The following is a 17355-nucleotide window of genomic DNA, read 5'->3' on the forward strand; positions in this document are numbered from 1 at the left end:
GCCATGTCCTATTTATTTCATTTAAAAGTATGGCTTTAATATACATCCATTTAGGTATAAATGTCTCTAGTTTCTCATTTTTTATGGCTGAGTAGTACTCCCCTTTATAGAAACACCACATAATAAGTGAAACCTCCCAAATTTAAAGACCCAATCAAAAATGGGCATCTGAAATGAACAGACATTTCTCAAAGAAGTAGAAACAGCAAATAAGTATATGAAAAAATGATCAGTATTACTGGTCTTATGAAAGATGCAGATGAAAGTAATGCTGAAATTCCACCTCACTCCAGAAAGAATGGTTGCTATCAAGAAATCAACCAATAGCATATGCTGCTGGGGATGTGGGGGAAAAAAAGCACCCCTCTCCAAACCCCGCCCAAAGGAACTTGGGAGTGTAGACTGGTGCAAGCACTGTGGAAATCAATATGAAAATACCTTAAAAAACTAGGATTAGAGGTCCCATTTGACCCACCTATTCCTCTGCTGGGTTTCTTCCCCAAAGAATTGAAAGAATCAGACCACAATGATGTATATCTACCCATGTTATGGTGGCACAGTTTGTAATAGCTGGAGACTAAAGTTCTTCATAACTTTAAGTTAACAAAATCACCACTTCTTACTAAATCATCTTTTGAGTATCCTACTGTCTCCATTCAGGAATATATGAATTTGAATATGAGCAGAGGAAGAGGGTGAAATAAGTGAGTACAAATCCCCCAATCCTTTATCTTCTTCTTTCTGTGGCAGTCACTTCCCCCAGAACCTGTCCTCTGCTAATTTCCTAAATTAAGCTTCATGGAACCATAAAGGTTTTCATGCCTAAATCTATAAAATGATGACTCACACAAATCTGCCCCTTGTATATAATGTTTTATGAGTGAGTTGGTTTTTTATTCTGTGATCATATTGTAATTCAACAATAAAAGTCTCACTGACTTATGCCTTAGTATGTAGTGTATACTATTAATACAGTATCTTTTGTAGTGTGTACTTTATGTACTTATTTTAAACAAGCTTGCTATTCACCTTTGGAATGGCCAAGAGAATCAAATGGTGTATTTTTCAAGTGAAACTTTAACAGTATGTGAAATAATTCAGATGGATTGTGTTTGTGTCTGCCAAGGAAATCATAAGTTTATTGAAAAAATTAAGGTAAAAAGCAAAACAAAATCCTTACCCATCCAAAAGAAAAAAAATGTATATTTTTATTTAATGGTAGAAAGTATTATTAAATTAATTGTTTTAGTTTAATAGTAAATGATTGCATGATATTAGATTGGAGTCAAATAAAGGCACCCAGGACTTTATTATCAGTGTGCTTTTCCTCATCTCCATCGAATCCCTTTTGTTAAAGCTCTGACCTAAGTGTCATATGCCTGGGGTTGATGTCAGAATGAATCCTGTCAAAGCCAGTTGTCAATGTGGAGAAAATAGGTGTGAAGTGGAAGAAATAGCAGAAATATTCTCAGTGCCTGTTCAGTGCTTTGGAAGAATTTGACTGGATTGCATCATCCTGTACTGCCTAAGTGAAGAGACTGTAAAAGCCACACATTCCTGTCCTTTGTAGGTCTATTTGGCATAGCAATAGGAGCCAGGATGTTGAAGGAAGAGCTTCAAAGTGATGGGATGTGGGTGAGAAGGAAAGACAAGGCTTTGACTTGATGTTCCAGGTAGAAATGAAGGAAGTATATGAGTGTTGGATTCAGAAGTGGAGGAATGTTGAAAGATTTTGTTGAAAGGTTGTGGCTCAAGGGTTGCTTTCCAAAGACCTTTGCCATTAGTGGGTGACTGAAATGTATAAGATCATTTATGTGGTTGGTAAAGACTGGGAGTTGAGCACAAGAGTCATTCACATATGGAGTATTCAGATCAGCTGTACCAGTGTGAATTGCCAGCCACCAAGTCACTTGCTGTACTCTCATAGAAAGGAGATCTATATTTACTTCAAGTCCTGGTATATTATCTTCTAAGTTGAAGCATGCTGCTAGCTGTGTACACACATATCTTACCTACCCTTCTGTTGACTTTCTTGACTGGTGTTCAAGCCAAAAGAATAAATTAGGGTGGACAAAACAGAACAGAAAATTTATTCTTTGGCCAAAGAATGGAGAAGGGAGAGTGCTTGCTCTAAAGGCGTCTTCTCTTGAAAGTGGGACAAGAGGTGTTCCTTTTGTGAGGAAAAAGGTGTATATCATGGATCAAGACAACTTTTGTACACTTCACCACTGCAGTACCCACTATCATCCACTATCATTCACTATCATGAATTTTTCTAAATTGGGCTGGTTTTTCAGTAGCTGTTTATCTCGTCTTCTGCATTGGTCACTATGGAACAACACAGCTGGAGGGTAGTTAGAAGTTAAGAATGAGAATTACCAGGAGGCAATTAGAACACACACACACACACACACACACAGTCTCACTCCCACACTGTTTCAAACAAGGGCCTTAATGTCCTCCTAAGACTTCTTTTTCATTAAAAATAAAATAAAAAAGATTTCTGGAAAGGCTGACGGAATGTGTTTGTTGTTATGTCTGAAGATCTGTTTCTCTTTCATCGAGAGAAGCTTTTCTATCATCAGAATGGCTGTCATGCTTTACAGCTGTCACTTGAAGGCAGGATAAATGTAACTAAACCTAATCTGAGTTTACTACCATCCTTGATTGACATCAAAAGGACTAGGATGAATGTCCTACTCTTTAGTTGTGAAAATATCTACATTTTTTATTTCCCTAAAGCAAACTTCACATTGATAATAGAACTCTTTTCTAGCACTTCAGTAAGGCTTCTGATAGAAAAATCTAAAAGCTACTATTTTATGAATTGCACCTGGAGGAGAATCCTGGCTTGAAAATGGAGCATGTAACTAAAACACAACTTTTAAGAATGGTAGAAATGCAATTGTTGGTTCTTGGCGTGAGGAGACCCTGCCCTGTGTATGTGCACAGGAGAAAATGACTTCATTGATACTCATGGAAAGCAATATTTTAAAGACCTTTAACCTCTTTCATTCACCAAAACTTTTTTGAGTGCCTCTCACAGTGTCAAGTTCTGGGCTACACAATAGGGACAGAATGTTCAATATTATTCTTTGATTTCATGGATTTGATGGCTGTTTGATGTGTTGGTTTTTGTTCTGAAAATATGTGAAGGTTATCAGGAGGATAGGAGTGAAAGACAACTTGAAAATGGAGAAAAGCGTAGATTGCAGGCTTCTTCGTGTATCTTTGTTCATTGCTTTACCTATTGCAAATACAGCTGGATATTAAATAGGAAAATCACAGAACGACTGGTTTACCATGTAAAACTACTGGTTTACCAGTTTACCAAACACTCATAGTTTACCCAAGACTGAGTTATTTCAAGGGCTATGGAATTTTTCAGTGTTAATTATGGGCAATACTAGTGGAAAAAGGATTGTATTTGAGTAAGAAACAAGTCAGTGAAGAGAAAAAGACTTTCCAAAGAGTACCCTCCTTTCCAGGGTTTTAGCAGTTGTCCTTGAAATCACCTATAAATGTAGATTGATTCTCGGGGTTGCTCCAAAATTAGTGAATTAGATTCCTTGAGAGTAAATTCCGAGCATCTTCCATTTTCATTAACAAAACTTACTACAGTTAAGGGGTAGCTACTCTATCCGTCTTATTTTGCTTTGTTTGTTTAAATCATTCAGTTCCACTCTAGGACTATAGTTTTCATCCTCTTTGAACTCTTAGGACACTTTCAGTGATACTAGTTTCTGTGGGAAGGCAAGCTTGAAGGGATTAAAAGATGCAAAATATTAAATTCTAACTGTGGAAGATCTATTCATTACTTCTTTTTTTTTTACTCATAAGAAACCTCGGGAATCCTTCCCTTTTCTTTGATATTTAGGATTATTTGCTTCACAGGAGAGCCATTTACTACACCTATAGTTCTTTCATGCGTATTAATAAAATAAATTCTCTTTTTATTGTAGTGCATGAGTTCTTTCTGCTTTTATTGTTTTTTAAAATTTCGTCTATGGCTTAAAGTTCCATTTTGCTGATGATCTGCTCTTCACAGAAATCCTTATTCAGGTTTCTACTGTCGTAGAAACATTCAGAATTTTCTAACAATAGGAATATTTCACTGTAAAAAGTTTGAAATTTATACCTAGATTAAAATGTGACAAAGCAAATAAAAATTGGTACCCAAATTAAATTTAGCATGGAAATTGAAAAATCACTGTTAGCTGTCAGTATGAAAGTATCAATAGATACCTATGTCCTAAAAATGAATAGAACAGTTATAATATTTTAGGTCAGAAAATGTAAATATATATGTAAGAAATATAATTTATGTTTTCATAATTGAACACTTTGTATCTTAAGTGCTTGCTGACAGAAAATAGTCTTGCAATGTGCAGCATAGCCGTATTTTGATGTTCTCAAAATAGCATTCCTGTTGAGCTGGTTTTGTCTTAGTACAGTAGAAATTCTGCTCTTTTTTTTTCTATTTTGTGTATTTACAGTTTGGGTACTTTTGAAATCCCTTAAATTCCAGTGAAGTAATAGTTAAGATCCTAAGGTTTATGGCTACTACATTTCTCTTTATGGGTTTTCAGTGATTTTCGTGGTGTGGTCATCAAACCAGCAATGTTACCTGTAGTATTGTTAAAATAGAAATTCTTAATTTTTCATCTCTAAACCACTGAATCCAAGACATGAGCGGAGCTAAGATGTGATTATTTCTGTATTAAGCATTTGTGCCATGACAACATGATGGTCTCAACCACTGGTCAGAAGCTTGTTCCTTCTTTCTTTCTTTCTTTATTTTTTTGAGACAGGGTCTCACTATATAGTTGTGACTGACCTGGAACTCACTGTGTAGCCGAGGCTGGTCAGGAACCCACAGTGATCCTCCTGCCTCAGCCTCCGAGTGCTGAGATTACAGGCATGTGCCACCATGCCCAGCAGCTTGTTCCTTTGTAATCAATCCAGTATGGAAGTAATGGAGAACAGATGAAGAACATGTTGCTGCTCACTTAGGAATAATACATTAATTTTGCTCTTTTTCTGAATGCTGTGAATGATTTCTGAAGTTAGTAATTTTGGTAGGTACAGTCAGCTCATCTGAGGGAAAATGTACTTGCTCTAACTTAACTTTGAATGACAGATGTAAGAAAGTTTAAACTTTTATCAAAAACATTGCAAGTTATGACTTTTTTCCCAGTGGGACATTTGGGGTTCGAATTAGTGCAGGGAATAAGAGAAGATAAATTGTTGTTTTAAAATATGCTAGCAAAGTGTTCTTTTGGAGAGTGATAAGGTGTGATAGCATCAGCATGCAGGGAACAAACCCAGATAAATGATTTGCTGTTTCCAAAAAAGGGGAAGGTAGAGAAAGTAGTGGCTTGTGAAAGGCTGACCTTGAATTCTATCTCTTATTTTCAAAGGGATTTCTGTTTTCCATTCCATTGAACAACTGTGAGCTGCACCTTGGTGAACTCTTTAAAAAGAATATCAATAACGATGCTTTCTTTGCATCCATAAGGCATATAGAAGCTACTTTTCTGTTATCTCTCACATTCCAACTCTTATAACTATGCTTGGAATCAGCAACAAAACTAAAGAAGCTGATACAAATCAGAGAAGCAATTAAGTGGAAAAGTTTCTTTTCCCTCTCCTCTTTGCAGGATAAGATATATTAGACAGTGAAAATAATCTCTTGTGTACTCAGGTAAAGCAAGATACTTCCTTGCAATCCTCTGCTCCAAATTTTTAGCTGATGCTCAAGATAACTCAGAGATATGTGGAGCTTTTTTAAAAAGGAAGTTACTGTATAATGATGTTTTAAAAATTATCCTGGAAATGGAGGACTAGGCAATTAATAACCACATATATACATAATATATGTTTAGAAGTGGTAATGAGTAATATTGCTAGTTACAAAAATTAATGTATAGGCATATACACAATTTCAGAAAAATAAAAATTCTCCACAAAATTTGGATTATTTCCTCTAAGCAAACTTATAAAGTTGGAATAATTATTCCATTTATGTTTAATCACAACCTCAGAGAAGTTCAGCAATATAGAGCATGTCTACAGTGAACTACAGGTGGTTGTCAGGATTCAAACTCATCTTTGAACTGCAAATGTCATGTTCTTTCTACATTACTATGTAATGCTGGGATTCTTGTTTTCAGAGAAAACTTCCTCCTAGAGCTAAAGCTACCTTTTCCCTCCCTCCCTGCCTCTCTTTCCTTCCTGCCTTCCACCCTCCCTCCCTCCCTCCCTTCCTTCTCTCTCTCTCTCTCTCTCTCTTCTGGCAACCTAACATAATGTTAGAAGTATCTGGAGAAACATTCTGAAATTTTACAGAAGATTGCATTGTATTCTTTTTTTTCAGCTTTGATTGAGTTTATTGGTACATTTTAGGGATACAGTACAGTTACATTCATCGTTGGGATATTATACCTCTACATGACAAGTCTTGGTTCTCATTTTTCCCCCTTGTCCCTGCCCTCCCTTCACCCCCTCCTCCCCTCCCCATATAATAAAGTGTTTGTAGATGCATTGTATTCTTAACTCAAACATTAAATCACATTCAAAACTACACTTAAAATTTGTTAGGAATCCAGTAAACATTTGTAAAATATATGCAGTTCATTGGCCTATGAAGGATGTATTGTGCTGCTACCACAAAATATGAGAGACTAGACAATTTATAGATAAAATACATTTATCTTTCTTAGTTTCAGTGACTCCACAGTCTAGGATCAGACCAATAGATTTGGTGTCTGCTGAGGGCTTGCTTTCTCCCAGACAGCCAGCTTCTCATTCTGACCATACATGGAAGAAAGATGAGGTGTTCTCTTTTGGGCTTCTTTTATAAGGGCACTAATGTCATTCATGTGAGATGCACCTGCATGGCCTAGTAACTCCACAAAGCCCCCTCCCCACATTACCACCTTTGGGGTGAAGATTTCAAAGTATGAATTTTAGATGACATAAGTGTTCAGGCTGCAGCAGGATGCCATGTAAATTTTGCTCTTTTTTCCTTGGGTAAGATGAAGAGAAAGAGTACCTGCAGATATTTCCGCATACCTCCATCTTTCCTTAATATGGCCCCAGGGCTGAGAACAAAAATGCTTTTACTGAGCTCCATATATTTTGTTAATTCAAAACTATGCTTCTGTGAGAGTCAGGTCTCTGGAGCTTTGGGATTCAGCCTTTCAACATTTCAACGTGTGTGGAAAGTGGATGTTGAATATTTATTTAGCACTAATGACCCCTACTCAGGACTTTATGGGATATAATTTCTTCAGTTTCATTCTGTTATACAGTATCATTTCTGCAACTTGTAACCAACCAGGCAAATGACACAAAGCACTAGGATGCTTTCTATTTCAATTATTATTCTTTATTTTTTCTATCAAATTACTGAAATTTGGAATATATATTTAATTTTGACTGCTTATACTGATTACTATAAATAGTTATTGATTACATTTATTATGTGGGTTGGTACATGTGCATAATACCTCTTAAATTTTTATCCGCTTTTCCTACCTTCTCATCCCTCTCCCTCCTTCTCTTTTGGTACTGGAGATTGAACTCAGGACCTTGAGTTTGTGAGGCAGGCAGTGGAACCATTGAGCTAAATCCCCAGCCCTCTCCCTCTTTCTGCTGGTCCCCTTCTCATTTGAAAAAATTCTCCCTACTTTCTATTTATTTTGCTTTTTATTTATATTTTAGATAGTATAAACCATGCAGTATTTAAGCTTCTATGACTGATTTATTTCACTTCATATTATGATCTAAAAGTGCTTAAATTTACCTACAAATTCCTCAATTTTATCCACCTTTATTGTTGGAGTGCATAAACTGTGCATAAATATCACATTTTCTTTATTCATTCATCTGTTGATAGGCAAATAAGAGGCTGTTTCTAAGATTTAGCTATTATGAATTGTGCTTCTATAAACATGGTTATGCTTGTATCACTATAATATGTTGACTTTTTAAGTCTTTTGGGAACATACCTAGCTGAACCAAATGGGATTTTTGTTTTTGTTTTTTTGAGAAATCTGCATACTGATTTTGCACAGTACTGTTATTAACTTACTATCCCACAAACAATATAGAGAAGGACCTTTTGATTTCATCAACTCTGTAATTTATCTAATACAAATAAATTATATTAAATAATTTCATATTAACTTTCACATTCAAAATAATGATAGTTGGGCTGGGAATTTAGCTCAATAGTGCCACTGCCTGCCTTGCAAGCACAAGGTTCTGAGTTTGATCCCTGGTATAACAAAAAAAGATAGTTAAAATTAAATTCATTTGGTAATCAAAATATGTAAGTTCTCAATGACTATAATAAATTCCCAAGGGTATGCTCTATAAGAAATGGAGAGAGAGAATGTGTGTGTGGGGGTGTGTTGTGTTTTGAAACAATGGTACCAATAGATCCGAAAACACATTTTAATATTTAGCTATAAAATATGAGTCAAATGGTGAGGTCTTAGTGGCGTTTTCATGAAATAAAGGCCTTTATTCTTTCTTGGTCTTCAGTTCATGATGTTTACTTCTTACCTGTACTCATAATCTTCTGCTCATGGTATCAAAGTTTCTTCTACAGTATCAAAGTTCATCGTGACTGGAACATTGTGACTAGAGATAGGAAATAATAATCTAAAGTAAATGAAGTACTAAATACAAAACAAACTCTGGTACAGTAATTATGCAAACAGTATCTGGAGAAAAGTAAAATAGATGAATGACTAGAGAACATTAGCTTTCCCAGATCAGATGATGTTGGTGACCACAAAACACTTCCATGTTTTCTAGAGCAGACAGTATGTTGATTTGGCTGCTTTGACATCCATTCATCCGTCTTGTACTAATTGTATCCTGATTCATCTCTGACCTCTCCGGCAGTCCCAGGTCCCTTTCCAAGGGTTTGCATGGGGTTGACTCAAATCCTTGTTTGTAAATGAATCATACAATCTGAGCCCTAACTAACTCAGCAGAATTTTGCAATCTTTGGGTAACAGTGATTGAATCAGGGTGGACTCATAGTATATTCAGAAGCAGTGATGCATGAGACTTTTCTAGATATCCTGAAGAACTTTCTTTGGTTTCTCTAAACTTACAGCTTAGAAAAGAAGATATGGACCTTTTGTGGTTAAATAAATACAGAAGAGATGTCTAGGATCAGCATTAGCACATGGAAGATAGTAGAGCCAGGTTGGAAGAGTATAACATCAGACTGTATCTCAAGTGAACTACCCAAATCTGATGTTCTCATTCACAAGAGCCAGTAACCCCTTTTTAGCAAAAGATCATTGAATTGGGGATTTCTGTGAACTTCAACTAAGATCCAATATTCTCTGCCAGTGTGAAGGGGGCATATAAAGAGCTGGCAGTGTTTAAAGCTTTTTTTCCACTGTGGGAAAGAGACTAGATACTCATCCCAGATAGCAGCAAATCCTACACTTGTGGTTTTAAGACGTTGCTGGCTGGGAAAAGATAAAATTTTGTCAAATACAAAGACACATCTGCAGTACAGGAAGTAGAATGCCAAGAACTGCCTTGACTCTTGATGAAGCCATAGGTAGAAGTCTAGCTAAAACAGTTTCTTGTTTATGCGTACACTACATTATCGCATTGTCTGAATTTTGTGTTACTTACTCAGATGTGTTACCATTGTATGAGAAGAGACCTCTTTAAATCCTAGAAATTATAATTAAAACTATTATGAAGTGAAAAGTATTCAACTGCAGCATAAAGAAGCTAATAAATTTCACTTAATAATTTTTCTGGTTGAAAAACTAAAAGTGTAAATAAGACCCAAATTGTATAACTGACAATACGAAATAGGAAGAAAAGGGCTAAAGGTGTAGAGGAAGTGGGAAGGGTAGGGGAAAGGAAGGAAGGAAAAGAAAAAATATGAGAAAAGGAAAAAATGGAAACAAAGTCTTTGTAAATAGGGGAGGGTTTAAGGGCTGAAGGAAGGACCGGGATATGGAGAAAAACAGAACCAAGATCTCTCACGTAAGGGTGCAAGATCCCAATGATGAATGTAACTGTAGTGTATACTTAAAATGTACCAATAAACTCAATAAGATAAAAAATAATGAGAACGCAGATCTGTCATGTAAAGGTACAGATCTCAAAGATGAATGTAACTGTACTGTATACCTAAAAAGTACCGATAAACTCAATGAAAAACAAAAAAACCAAGTTAGTAAATGCCAGCAAACTTCTGGATTGTTTTAAGAGCTATATACCAGGAAGAAACATATTATCATGGAAGTTGCTGAACATATTTTGGGTCCACTTTAAACTTGAGGATAGATATTAGAAATGAGAAAAACGATGAATTAAAACAAACAAACAAACAAACCCAAAATAGCCTTTGAGTTTCTGGTCCAGCATGTAAAGGCTTAGATGTTCCTCGTCAGTCTTTACATGTAAAAAACTGGAAAATCAACAACTATTCTAAAAAATGCCACAGAAATAATGTTATGGAGCAAAATACTGCCCCTCAAGTTAGACTGATGAATACAATTTAAAGGAGCAGAAAGCCCTGAGGGGGAACTTAAGGAACTATTTCTGAAAAGGAAAACCCAGCCCTGATGCAACTGGCTAATTTGTAGAGGTTCAGTGAGATAAGACTGAGTTTTACAAACTCCAAGGAACCCAGTAATAGAGGGTTTTGTAAAATTTGTAAATTTTACTTCCAGGATCTCAACTAAGTTTTCACAGTTAACATCATAGAAAACAAAAAACAAAACAAACAACAACAACAAAAACAGACCTTTGCTTCTGGCAAGTGGAAAAAAGTACCTGTTTTGAAACTACTAGAGCTTTCTGTTCTTAACACCACTTTCCCTCAAGAAAAACTATTTCACTGGAGTCCAGAATTTTGGCGGTTCAGATTAACCCATTGCTTCAGAGGCTAACTAACCTCGTGGAAAAGAAATACCCAGTTTCATCTCCCTCTGTCTTTCCGTGTGGGGAAAGGTAAATCCAGTCAGCAATAACGTTCCACGTCAGGGAGAGAAAACATGACACTCCTTCCTTCTCTCTTCATGTTGTCCTGAGTAGGGAATGAACAGCTGAGAGCATTTGTGAAACTCACTGTCCAGAGGCACAGATTCACTGTGAGACTGAGATATGCACGTGGAAAACAAGCACAGGAGAGGATACTGATGTCACATGTCGTTAGGGATGTAGAAATCATGACAGTGAGGTGTCTGGACATACTCATTGTAATGACTGAAATCCATAGCACTACAAACACCAAATGCAAGGAAGATGGAGCAATGAGGCGCTCTCACTCTTTGGGGGGAGTGCAAAATAATACAGTCATTTTGGAAGACAGTTTAGACATTCCTTACAAAGATAAACGTGCTTTTACCATATGTTCCAATAATCACATTTCTTGGTATTTACTCAGAGGACTCAAACACTTATGTCCATCAAAAATGTGTACACAAATGGTTACAGCAGCTTTATTCAGAGTCGCACAGACATAAAAATAACTAAGATGCCCTTCAGCCAGTGAATGGCAAAAACATCATGAACGTTTATGCAATGGATTATTGTAACAAAAATAGGTGAAAAAAGATGAGCTGTTGGGCCATGGACATACATGGAGAACATACCTGTTGATAAAATCAGAGAAACCCATCTGAAGCGTTGATGTTCCTGTATGATTCTAATTATACAACATTCCGGAAAAAGGCAAATCATAGAGACAATGAAAGATCAGTGGTTACCACACGTTGAGCATGAACAAGTGGACACAAAAGAGTTTTAGGACAGTGGAATTTTGTTGCATGAAGTTTTGAGTATGATTATAATATTGTGACTATTTGCCAAAGTAATTAGGAGTAATATATGCAACTTTTCAAAGTTGCATAAAGAATGCGTTCTTATTGATATATAAACATGAATTAATTTATTCTGTTTGCCAATATGAGACAGGTTAGCAAATATAATGCTTACATGTCAGGAGACCATAATAAGATGAATTCATACATTATTCATTAACTTTTTCTTCTTTCATTGAGTTTATTGGTACTTTTTAGATATACAGTACAGTTACATTCAACATGGGGATCTTGTATATTTACAAGATATATCTTGGTTCTTATATTTTCCCCATACTCCTGCCCTCCCTTCACCCCCTCCACTCCCCCCTATTTACAAAGACTTTGTTTCCATTTTTTCCTTTTCTCATATTTTTTCTTTTCCCTTCCTTCCTTTCCCCTACCCTTCCCACTTTCCTTACTCCTTTAGCCCTTTTTTCCTACTTCACATTATCAATTATACTATATGAACCTTATTTACACTTTTAGTGTTTCATACCAGAAAAACTATTAGGTATTTACACATGTGTCCTATTTATTTCACTTAAGAATCATTTTTTCCTTTTCTCATATTTTTTCTTTTCCCTTCCTTCCTTTCCCCTACCCTTCCCACTTTCCTTACTCCTTTAGCCCTTTTTTCCTACTTCACATTATCAATTATACTATATGAACCTTATTTACACTTTTAGTGTTTCATACCAGAAAAACTATTAGGTATTTACACATGTGTCCTATTTATTTCACTTAAGAATATGGCTTCTGTATGCATACGTTTAGCTATAAATGTCTCTAGTTTCTCATTCTTTATGGCTGAGTAGTACTCCATTCTATAGAAAACCCACATCTTTATCCAGTCTCCAGTTGATGGGCACTTGGGATTTTCCAAGTTTTAGCTTTACAAACTGTGCCACTATAAACATGGGTGTGCATATATTGCTGTGGTACAGTTATTTTAATTCTTTAGGAAAGATACCCAGCAAGGGAATAACTGGATCACATGGGACCTCTGATCCTAGTTGTTTAAGGTCTCTCCATACTGATTTCCACAGTGGTTGCACCAGTCTGCGCTCCCATCAATAGTGAAGAAGGGTTCTTTTCTCCCTACAACCTTACTCATTAAAAATAATGCCATTTTCTGGTAGGTGATTTTGTACATTTATAAAGAAGTTTTAAAATATATGTGTACCTTTCAGCATAGTTTTAAGAGTTTAGTCTATTAAAATAATTGAAAATAATAGAAATACATAGTTAAGAATACCCCTTGTAAACACATATAAAATGAAAAAAATTAAGTGAAACACCTTAAAATTCCATTTACTTAAGCTTCCAAGGCGTGTAGTAGTAGTCTGGCCAATCAGAGCTTTGTACATTTTCACTTGTAGTCTTTGGTTCAGGATTAGGTAAATGGCCCAACCAAGGAAATGCAGTGATTTTTGGTAGAGTGATTGGCAGGAAGTAGTTACTTTTCTACTGTTTTTACTGCACCTGAAAGAATGTAATCCAAGACTTTCAGGAATACTCAACAGAGCCTTTTTTGAAAAGAAACCAGTGTATAGGGAAGTAGATTGGAAATACAGAGAATCAATTAAGAGCTTAGCTCCATCAATAGATGAAGTTCCAGACTTTATCATTAAGTAAATTATTAAGTTTGTTTGTAGGTTTTGAGTGCTTTTTCCCCTCTCATATTCTTGTTTTGGAAGCTTAGTCACCTGTGCAAGAGTGTTGGCACGTAGGGCATAACAGCAGTTGTTTGGTTATGAGGCCTTTGTGCTCATGAATAGATGAGTACTGCTACAGGAAGGGCTTTCAAGGGTAGTTTTCTAGCTTCTCTCCTCGCTCCAGAGAACAGAGCATTCAGGGCACTGTTTTAGAAATGAGGAAGCTAGTCTCTAACCTTCCAGAGCCTTGATCTCTGACTTGTAGCCTCCAGAAAGGTGAGAGAATAAAATTCTACTCTTTTAAATGACTCATTCTGAAAGGAAGAGAAAAACGGGCAGAGCGAGAGGGGCATGACGGCGCATCGTAAGGGGAGTGAGTGTGGTCAAAATAATGTACATTTAAAACCCGAATTTTGTAAAAGTAATAAGCATTAATAAAACTCAAACTGTGTTTTGCTTTTTTTTCTTTTGAGTTTTGCTTTGGGTTTTGTTTCCTTTATCTAAATACAATCTGGTATACTATCTATCACTTGTAACCAAAACCATTATGATCAAACAGGTATTCTTCCTTAAGCACGATAGTTAGAAATGGGCATACATAAAAGATGTTGAAACATTCCTAACGTCAAAAGTTCAAACCCATTATTTACATTTGTAGTCCAAAGTGAAAAGTACTATTAAATACAGTTTTAGGTTAACACAATCATACTGCTTTAGTGTTATTTTAAGAAGTTTTTCTGCTGCTATTTTTTATTCAAGTGTTTAACTGGATGCATCCTAAGATAGGAGACAATAACATTCACAGGATGCTCTTTTTGTTTGTTTGACAGCTATCACCAAGTCTGTCTATATTATAGTGATTCCCTCTTCTATTCCCTACAGAGTCACCTTCAGACTTGTAGGGCAGCAATCTAAATTGTAATTCATATTGCACATGGAGCAAGGATGGCTTCAATGAAAATAAGGTTTTTATGTGGGGAGAAAGAAGTCACAAGCTGAAGTATTTTTTTCAATAGTTTCAAATATTTTAAGTAGGCCGATGCCATGAGTATCTAATGTACAAAGTATAAGCTGGTTTATCCTGGTCCCTCTTAAACTCAATTTTTATCATTCTTTGAGATTGGAACATTAAAAGAAAATTAAACGTGTAATGTAAAATTAAAGTAAATATTTTAAAACTTGGTTCCTTGAGATGGTGCTTCAGGCATTCCATAATGTTTTCCTTTTGCTATGGACTAAAAATGTATTTTTAATATCGCAGTGAGTTGAATGGCGATCTTACTTCCTCCCCTTGAAGCCCAGCTCCTTTCCCCAGGGCTTGTGAGTGTGACCTTCTTGGGGAACTGGTCTCTGTAAATCTAAGGTAAGTGGTTGAGACTTGAACCAATGATCAACCTCTTTATAAAGGACAGGAAAGAAGGGAAGGATGGAGGCACAGATGAGACTAATGAAGACCCCAGAAATGCTGGCAGCCCCCAGAAGCTGGAGTAGGCCAGCAGAGGTTCTGGAGTCTTTGGAAGGAGCGGCACATTGTTGACACTTTCACTGTGGACGTTTTGCCATGAGAGCTGAGAAAAACATTTTTTAAAAAAAATCGGTTTTGTGGCAGTCTGTTAGAGCAGCCACAGGAAACTAATATGGATACTTCTGAAAAGTTAAATTAAATTCTGAATATTTGCACATGTATAGTCTGCCAAATTGGAATATACTGGAAGCCACCAGTATGCTCCTCCTTTCAGGGAATCCCATTTTTGTTCAGAACTTAGATATCTGGATAAAATTTATGTTGCCCTTTATGTTTAATGGAATACTATCCTAAAATTTCAGGGTAAGGTGTGAAACTACTGCAATTTTGTAATATTTTGTTTTGAATATGCTTGTTGAGTTAGAGATCTTTCAGATAAAAGTTCAGTACTAGCTTGCCTGTGTGTGTGTGTGTGTGTGTGTGTGTGTGTGTGACACAGAGAGAATTTATTTGTTCATAAATCTAAAAAGATCTAGAATAATATGGTCAATTCAAAAATGTAACACTTGCTTAGCAACCAATTCAAATTCCTTTCTTTATCCAAAAAAGGTGTGTCTGCTTTCTTCTTATTCACTTCATCCACGTCTACTTTTTAACCTTACCCACACCATCCTGTCTTCAGTAAGCATCTTGAAATTTCTAGAATAGCCAGTTAAATACAAGTTCTCTCAAGATCTAGTTTTAGCAGTTACAGCATGTCATGTGTTACTTCTACATTTCTCCATTGTCAAAAATATCTTTATAAATTCAGTCAAGAATCGGGGGTGGGGTAGTATAAATATATTCTACTTTTTGGTGGAATGAATGTCGTGCTTATATAGGAGCAGGAAGAATTCTGGGCAACTACTTTGTTAGATTAGTATAAATTTTAGGTCATAATAGCCACATACAGTCTCTATTGCATATTTTATCATCTCAGTTTGAGAAAAACAGCCCTTTAAAAATGTAAAATCCAGCCAGTTGCAGTAGCCTTCACCTGTGTATTCCCAGCACTCTGGGAGGCTGAGGTGGGAGAATCACACGTTCAAGCCCAGCCTGGGCAAGTTAGTGATGCAGTGAGAACTTGCCTGGAAATAAAAAATAAAAAAAGGGTCTGGGATGTAGTTTGGTGTGAAGGCCCTAGCTTCAATCCCCTACACTGTCCAAAAAAAAAGAGAGAGAGAGAGAAATAAAGATTTGATAAATAGTTTGCTGTGCTGTGATTCAGACAATAGAGTACGTGTACCCCCATTCCTTTTACTATAATTTCTTTTACTTGTTCCAAATGCCACTCTCATTCTGAAATTACTTAAAATTTTTTTTTACTCCTCTCCCTACTACATGTAGCTAAAGGATGGAGAACATTGGTCCTACAGCAAGATCTTCAGCAAGAAATATATTTTCTCATCCAAATCTCAAAACTCACAAATGAGATTCTTCTACATACTATTTATAATCAACGTATTATATTTGACTAGTGTCTTGAAAATAACAATATCCTGTTGCAAATCAGTTTTTTTTAAGTGCTGCATGCTTGTGGCATGACATATGTATCCTACCATTTCTTTAACACTGGAAGCAAAAATGGGTTTAGAAAATATCAGAATCTTTTCCTTTCCTACAATAGCTTATATCCGTGCAGTTCCAGTTATGATCCATTCCTACCCTAAGTTTTTTTATGCCAGTTGTATATGGGATAGAGTCCCTTTTGCCAGTATTGTTTCCCACATGTCAGTGTTTGCCTGTATTCTTTGGTAGGGTGACGTACCTTGTGTATTCCAGCTAAGAAGCTTCCCCATTCTATATTATCATGCAACTTTCTCAAACACTACATAGCCAGTAATAGAAGAGCAAAGATATGGCTTCCAGTGTCATATAGAAAATTTTAAGTTTTTTTTTTATTGAGTTTATTGGTACATTTAGGGATACAGTACAGTTACATTCATTGTTGGGATCATGTACCTTTACATGGCAAGTCTTAATTCTCATTTTTTTCCCCTTACCTCTGCCCTCCCTTCACCCCCTCCTCCCCTCCCCATCTACAAACACTTTATTTTCATCTTTTCATTCTCTCACATTTTTTTCTTTTCCCTTTTTGTTCTTCCCCTACGTATCACACCTTCCCTACACCTTTAGCTCCTTTCCTCCCATTTCTAAATGTCAGTAATCTTATTAGAATCTTATGCATTGTTGCAGAATATTCACACCAGGGAAACTATTCGGTATTTACACATGTGGGACTTATTTATTTCACTTAGGAGTATATCTTCAATATGTATCCATTTTCCTATGAATGAATCTATTCTCTCGCTCTTTATGGCTGAGTAATATTCCATTT

The sequence above is a fragment of the Fukomys damarensis genome, unplaced genomic scaffold (assembly GCF_012274545.1).
Source record: "Fukomys damarensis isolate Sample0158 unplaced genomic scaffold, DMR_v1.0_HiC HiC_scaffold_9, whole genome shotgun sequence".
NCBI classification, from domain to species: domain Eukaryota; kingdom Metazoa; phylum Chordata; class Mammalia; order Rodentia; family Bathyergidae; genus Fukomys; species Fukomys damarensis.